The sequence below is a fragment of the Trichomycterus rosablanca genome, chromosome 3 (genome assembly GCF_030014385.1).
Source record: "Trichomycterus rosablanca isolate fTriRos1 chromosome 3, fTriRos1.hap1, whole genome shotgun sequence".
NCBI classification, from domain to species: Eukaryota; Metazoa; Chordata; class Actinopteri; order Siluriformes; family Trichomycteridae; genus Trichomycterus; species Trichomycterus rosablanca.
The window spans coordinates 8372309-8380811 of NC_085990.1; positions in this window are offsets into that span (position 1 = coordinate 8372309).

The window sequence follows — 8503 nt, forward strand, 5'->3', positions numbered from 1 at the left end:
GATATGCACAAATGTATTAAACTGTAGTACTATGTCACTGTACATGCTTTTATCCACCATGGGGGGAGATGGGATGGGTGATGAGAGGGTCGGAGGGGGGGGGGGGGTCCCCACACCCAGCCATTATTATTGTGGTTAAAGATAAGAAAGCGTTTAAGAGCATCAGTCACTGTGACGGAGTGAAAGGAAGGGCGGTGTAAATTACTACTGTACTTTCATTTATTTATCATTAATCTGATCCTTAGAATGCTTAAGAACACAGAATTCTAGACTCACAAGTGGACAGAATACTTAGTTTTGTACTAAATGATTCCCGGTACAATCCATAAACACTGACTACATTAGGATCTATTTTATATATGTTTTTAAAGGGCACATGCTGTGTAAAACACAATAGTTACAATATTCCTTCCTGCCAGAAGCATTAGTGTGAACCTTTAGCATTAGGCTTGGCTTGTGTGTGTGTGTGTTTGTGGGGTAAGTGGATTAAATGAGCCACTGAACCAACACTATAACCCCCCCCCCCCCTCCCCATAAATGGCTCCCACTGGCCCACCTGAGCCCAGGGGCTTGAGGTGGAGTAGAGACAGGGGCATAATCTTCCATTACATCACGTTACTGCCCATTCCCCCCCCCACACACACACATTAAAGTAATTTCTTGTGTGTGTGTTTGTGTGTGTGTGTGTGTGTGTGTTCTTTTACCTGTGTATTTTAGTGGTACAAATGACTGGCTGGCTGATTTGAATTATGTGTGTGCAGTGTTTAGTGTGTGTTTAGTAGTATGTGCAGTATTTAGTGTGTGTTTAGTACTGAGTGTGTGTTCAGCGGTAAGTGTGTGTTCAGTATTTAGTGTGTATGTTGAGAAGTGAGTGTGTGTGTAGTAATGAGTGTGTGTGTTCGATAGTGAGTGTGCAGTATTTAGTGTGTTCAGTATTTAGTGTGTGTGATTAGCAGTGAGCGTTAGTACAGTCTTTAGTGTGTGTGCAGATTTAGTGCATGTTTAGTAGTGAGCGTTGAGTGTATGTGCAGTATTTAGTGTGTGTGTTTAGCGGTGAGTGTTTGTACAGTCTTTAGTGTGAGTGCAAATTCATGGCATGTCCAGCAGTGAGTGTTGAGTGTGTGTGCAGTATTTAATGTGTGTTTGTGTTCAGTAGTGAGTGTTGAGTGTGGTGCAGTATTTAGTGTGTGTGCGTGTTTAGAAGTGAGTGTGTGTGCAGTATTTAATGTGTGTTCAGTGGTGAGTGTTGAGTGTGTGTGTGTGTTCAGTGGTGAGTGTTGAGTGTGTGTGCAGTACTTAGTGAGTGTGTGTTCAGTAGTCAGCGTTGAGTGTGTGTGTGTAGTATTTAGTGTGCGTGCGTGTTCAGCAGTATTTAGTACGAGTGTTCAGTAGAACGAGAGAAGGACTGAACAGTGTTGGGTGTGGAGGGTTTTAAGAATGGAAAAAGCACAGAGGCCCAAATGGAAGCTGAACAGAATTGGCTGGAGGTGTGAAAAAGGAATTTATTTAAACAGGCATGAAATGGGGAGGCAAATGGGTAAGAGTGCTGTAGTGAAGGGGCAGTACAGGGGTAGCAGAGGAGTGGAAAAGGGCTAAAAAGAAGTAATAGAGGGTGGGGTAGGGGCGAGATGGGAAGTAGAGGGGAAGAGAACAGTGGAACGGGTTAGAAGTAGTGAAGGGACAGAAGGGGATAGTAAAGGAGTAGGGAAGGGGTGAGAGTGGGTAATAGAGGGGTGGGGAAGGGGCGAGAGGGGTAGTAGAGGGAAAGAGAACAGTGGAACAGGTTAGAAGTAGTAAAGGGATAGAAGGGGATAGTAAAGAAATAGGCAAGGGGTGAGAGAGGGGTAATAGAGGGGTGGGGAAGGGGCGAGAGGGGTAGTAGAGGGAAAGAGAACAGTGGAACGGGTTAGAAGTACAGTAGTAAAGGGATAGAAGGGGATTGTAAAGAAATAGGCAAGGGGTGAGAGAGGGGTAATAGAGGGGTGGGGAAGGGGCAAGATGGCTAGTAGAGAGGAAAGAGTGATAGAAAAGGGGGAAAGGGGGCAGTAAAGAGGTAGAGGAGGGTTGGTAGGGGGTTAGTAGAGGAGTGGAAGAAAATATATCATATTGTGGGACAAATATAATCAAATCTAATCAAATTAAATGCATGTATTGTTTTATCCCTATTGAGTCATTATGCAAATAAACTAAAATTATGGACCTTCCCTAATGTGTTTGTTTAAATACTGATACTTGAGCTTTTAATAAAATACCTAAATACCTGAAAACCTCATTAAAATACCTGGACAAAATTCCTGAAATGTCACTGTGATGGACTTTTCTCACTCTGACGTGCTTCTGCCTTGGATCTTTCCTTGTGTTGAAGGTTGTGATAAAGACACCAGACGTCTCCTTGAATACTGAAGACGTGGTTTCATGTCTCGTCGTGTTTGAAGGATCTTTCAGACCTGGATGACGTGATCATTGAGAACCTGATGTTGGACTCTAGGCTGCAGTGTCAGTTTAGTCTAGAAAAGTCTGATAATGGCTCTTACTGTTGTTTGGTGGAGTCCTAGAGCAATAACATGGCTTTGTATCCCCTAACAGATAATACAAATTTATATTTTAATGTGTTCATGTAGTAGCTTCTTGAATTTAAAGTTAACTGCAGAGATGAGTTAGATTTAGAATCAGATTACTGGTAAAACCTGAACTGGTTAATCGAGTAACAAAAGGGACAAATGGTGGAGGGGGGTTGGTGTGATGTGCGTGTTTAATCCATGAAATCGTGTTTTTTTTTTCATCTCTCACTGCAGTGAATCGGTGGGAATATACTTTCCAGTGTTCCAGGCTTACGTGATTAATGTAATTCCATGGATGCTCAAGAATTTTCCCAGCAGCATCGATCAGATTCATTCATCCATCTCACCCTCACTGTATTAACCAGCTGCTTAACAAACAGCTGCACTTCATTATACCATCTGCACTTCATCACTGATCCCAAAGCATCTATCTCTATTCACTGTCATTACTATAATAATATCAGAACTGTTCTCGGATCAGCAAATCCATCATACACAGAACAGCCGGAGCCGTCATCACTGTTCTACAGCGTAACTAACGGAGTTTTATTTCACTAAGCAATGTCAGTACAGTACACTGTAGATCAAAAACACCACTGCACCCACTGCTCCTGAGACCGGCAGAAATGATTTACATCATTTATTAAGCAATGAGCAGTTTCACTCAGTTCATCCTGAAAATAAAATCCCCCATATCCTACATAACAAACTTATATACACAGCATAACTCTCAAAGCGTCATGATTATGTAGCTGTAGATGCTTGACTGGCCGACAGCGGGGATTCGAACCCTGGATCGTAGTGGTAGCTACCTGATCACCTAATTGATACTATTATCATTATAAATTATGATTATTAATTATAACTTTTATTATATAATAACTTTACTTGTCATTATTAATTATTATGAACTGTTTTCTTGATTCTCTAAAGTTTACTTTCTTAGAATCAATACAATACAAATAATCAAATAATCATGTCACAAAGCATGAGGGAGAATTTTTTTTTGTATTTCCCCCCCAATTTTCCTCCCAATCTAGTTGTATCCAATCAGCCTATTGCATTACTCTTCCTCTCTACTGATGTTGATCTCCACCCTGGTTGAGGAGAGCCGTGACTAACACACGCCCTCTCGGACCAGTGTGCAGTAGCCGACCACATCTTTTCACCTGCACGAGGCAAGTTCATATGTGGATCAGCTTTGTGTACGGAAAGCCACACCCTGATCAACGCATTATTCCTCATTGATGCATTGATACAGGTGCCATCAATCAGCCAGCAGAGGTCGTAATTGCATCAGTTATGAGGGCCCCTCTGGCACCCTGTTCTTGAACAACAGCCAATCGTTGTTCATGTAGGCGCCCAGTCTGCGCCCAGCCTGCCGGATGACAGAGCTGAGTTTCGAACTGAATGTTTGAAACATTCTGTTTTACCGCTGCGCCACCTAAGCGTCATGAGTAAGATTTTTAAATATTTCTGAATGATTACAAACAACTTAACGTGATTCTGAATGTGATTAAATGTTGATGTAAGCATCAGTAAGTGAGTGTGTATTCTGAGTGCTGCAGCAGTAAATGGGCCTTCCCCACTGTTACCACAATGTTGAAAACAATCAATTTTTATACACTTGAACTCAATATTTAGAAGTGGTGTTTACACACTTTTGGCCGTATAGTGTATGAATCAGCTTCAGATTATTTGGAGGTTTCCGACTTGAGGGTGTGTGGTAAACCAAGAGATTAAAACACATCAGCCATTCCAAAAGCATTTAGATTGCTTAAATATCCAGGTCCAGCCACAACATCAACACTCACACATGCACCCTGGATGACCTCTGTAGCATGTAACGTGACCTTGGTTTTGAATGAGCATGATTATATAAATACGCCATGTGAATGCTATACTCAGTTCACCCTGACTGATGCTAATGCTTGTGTTAATCTGGAACAGTGTTGTGTGCTGTACACAGAATTTCCAGTGAGTGCATGCAGTGCTAATAAAGCGTGTTTATAAAGTGGAATGTTGGGTGATTATAACATGGGAGGTCTGGAAACCCGAGTAAACACAGGCAAGGAAACAGAACCGCTAAAATGTTCTGGAGGATGAAAGTGGCTTTCTGAGTTACGGGTTACTATCACTGTGGGGTTTTCCACAGACTTGTGCTATAGTGTAAATATATAATGCTTCAACTATCCAAAACCTCCTTAACCTAAACCTCACTAACCTAAACTTTAATAAACTAAACCTCATTAACCTAAACCTCACTAACCTAAACCTCAATCATGTAAAATTCAGCAACCTAAACCTCATTAACCTAAACCTCAATAACCTAAACCTCATTAACCTAAACCTCATTAACCTAAACCACATTAACCTGAACCTCATTAACCTAAACCACATTAACCTGAACCTCATTAACCTAAACCTCAATCATGTAAAATTCAGCAACCTAAACCTCATTAACCTAAATCTCATTAACCTGAACCTCATTAACCTAAACATCAATCATGTGACATTCAGCAACCTAAACCTCAATAACCTAAACCTCACTAACCTATACCTCTATCATGTAAAATTCAGCAACCTAAACCTCATTAACCTAAACCCCATTAACCTGAACCTCATTAACCTAAACCTCAACCATGTAAAACTCAGCAACCTAAACCTCATTAACCTGAATCTCATTAACCTAAACCTCAATCATGTAAAACTCAGCAGCCTAAACCTCATTAACCTGAACCTCATTAACATAAACCTCATTAACCTAAACCTCATTAACCTGAACCTTAATGATCTAAACCTCTAGAGCTTTAATTTTAATAACCTAAACCTCAACAACCTAAACTCAAAGGATCAAAACCTCATTTACCTAAACTTCAATAACTTTACCTCACAATTACCTGAACCTCAGTAACCTAAACCTCAGTAAAGTAAAAATCAGAAGCCTAAACCTCAATGAACTGAACCTTAAAAACCTTCATCTAAATAAAATGCCTGAACCTCTGCAACCCCAACCATAACTCAAACTGATTCATTTAAGCCTGGTGCTTTTCATTATTAAACATTTCCAAGAACTGCCTTACTTTCAATTAAAAAGCCATCAGTCTCTTTAGACTTCTTGGACCTGCTCCCATTTCTGTTTGTCTCCTTTGAACCTCTACCCCTGCTAAGATATTCTTTACATGTTATGTCTTTTTTAGGTGCAAAAAAGAACCAGCAGTGCTCATAAGACATTTGAAGCTGGAAACTCCCGAACTAGTTTGATTTACATTTGTGTTATTAGTTCTGTTTGCAAGCCACAACTAGTGAGTGTAAAAAAATCTAACAGCCTAAAAAGGCAAACTGACCCTCAGTCGTCTGTGTTCTGCTCTTCTGGGTGATACTCCAGAGGCTAAAAACGTCTCACAAATGATCTTCAGCATTTTGATTAAAAGTGGCCTAACAAAGTGAAATCATTTGACTTCAGAGGAGACCCTACCAAGTTCATAAATCCTCCACATGCTACTATAGTCCATTCTGCAGCAAACAGGTGGCACATAAAGCTGAAAACAGTATTGTTAACTTAATTTAGAGTTTTACAGGCAAGGTGGGGCTGCTCAGGGGCTTAGTGGGTAACACTGTCGCCTCACAGCAAGAAGGTCCTGGGTTCGATACCCAGGTTGGGCGGTCCGGGTCCTTTCTGTGTGGAGTTTGCATGTTCTTCCCGTGTCTGCGTGGGTTTCCTCCGGGAGCTCTGGTTTCCTCCCACAGTCCAAAATTGTTCATGACTGCGTTCGAGATAACCTTGTGAACTGATGAACCTTGTGTGAAGATAAACTACCGTTTCCTGTCATGAATGTAACCAAAAGCGCAAAACATGACGTTAAAATCCTAATAAACAAACAAACAGGCAAGGTCTTTTACAAAGCCTTACACAAAAACACTAACAAAACACCATGAGAAGTTAACACCATGAACTTAAAACCAAGTGTGCATGAAGTAACAAGGCTTTTCTTGTTTTAATCTTGTATAGTTACCCTACCGTCTACATGCTGCTCTAGTTCAGGAGGGTGCCAATAAAAGTTGCAAACGCGCCATAAACGTTGTTGAATCATGCGCCAGAGTAAACTGTACTCTCGGAATCAGCTTAGAATAAATATGATGTTTCTAAAATGAGGAAATGAGATGGACTGAGCCACTGAAACACATCCAACACGCCTGTAGAAACATTGAGCTGTAAGAGTTTCAACTCAAGGAACCCAAATCCAAACCAAAATGCCTCATAAATACACACATGCAGCTTACACAACACCACAAACCACCACTTTATGACTATGTGACCAAACATGCTTAAACGTTGGGCTGTGTCCCAGTTCTAGAGAACACACAGGCAATAGAAGGGTCACAGCTCCGCTTTTTGTTTCAGGCGCTTATTTTAGCTTCTTTGTTGGTTTATTTTTACAGACGGGTTAATAAGGGTACAGGAAGGGTGGAACGTGCCCTTTAGAGGACTATATCTGGGCAGTGATTCGGGCAGTGGTACTTTATCACCGTGACCGGTTGTCAGTGGGCATGGAGGCTTCTCATCGCCCTCTACTGGCAAACTCGTGTACAGCGACATGTATGACTGGAGGACTTGTGTCCAGCCTTGAGACATTTTTCTCATGTCTCAGACTTGGTAACTGGTCTCCTAAGATACTGGTTTTGTCTAGATCGAGTCAAGCTGCCATTGTGGCCTAAACTATATAGGCAAAACCATATATTTTCTCTTCTTTCTTCCTCTTTTCCCCATGTAGTCATTTCCAACCCAATATTGAAGTTACTCTGCCACTTGCACCCTCCCTACCCAACCATGAAGAGCAACAGACATTATTTCTATCCTTATTATTTTTCTTCTAATCAGTAAAACATGTAGATCTAATACCTATGACGGCATATTAGGGTCACTTTAAATAATTTTTTTTTTTTAAGTTTTGATTTTGAGAATAAAGTCTTATAAGTTTCGGTTTCGAAATTAAAGTCAAAATATTATGAGAATAAAGTCGAAATATTACGAGATTAAAGTCGAAATAATTACGAGATTAAAGACAAAATAATTACGAGATTAAAGTCGAAATAATTACGAGATTAAAGTCAAAATATTATGGCCATAGCAACCTCCTTGTGTTAAAATGATTTGTTATACTTTCATATCGGTTTCACAAATAAAGAAATCCCCAATCTCCTGCACATCAGCACCAGTTTGTTATTAGTGTAAGGACGCTGAAACAGCTTTGTAATAAACTGGGCTTATTTAGAAGAACGTGAGCCAACGGTGCGCTCAGCGTCTGTGTCGTCAGCAGTACTTCAACCGAGCCTTATGGACTCGTACGATAAACTAAAGCCGTATAGCATCGCTATAAATGGTTGCATTGACGGATTTAGTCATCATGTCATGTGGATGGAAGTGTACAATACAAACAGCCATGCAAAAATAATCGCGGGTTATTGGATAACCACAATAACACTCATTATAAGCTGCCCTTGGCGCTTGCGTGCCGATCCAGGTACTGAGACCTGTGCTTCTCTGAACTGACAAGCCTACGTCGGCTCTTTGGCCATAATATTTCGACTTTATTCTCATATTCATTTCGACTTTATTCTCATATTCATTTCGACTTTATTCTCATATTCATTTCGACTTTATTCTCATAATCATTTCGACTTTATTCTCATATTCATTTCGACTTTATTCTCATATTCATTTCAACTTTATTCTCATATTCATTTCGACTTTATTCTCATAATCATTTCGACTTTATTCTCATATTCATTTCGACTTTATTCTCATAATCATTTCGACTTTATTCTCATATTCATTTCAACTTTATTCTCATATTCATTTCGACTTTATTCTCATATTCATTTCGACTTTATTCTCATAATCATTTCGACTTTATTCTCATATTCATTTCGACTTTATT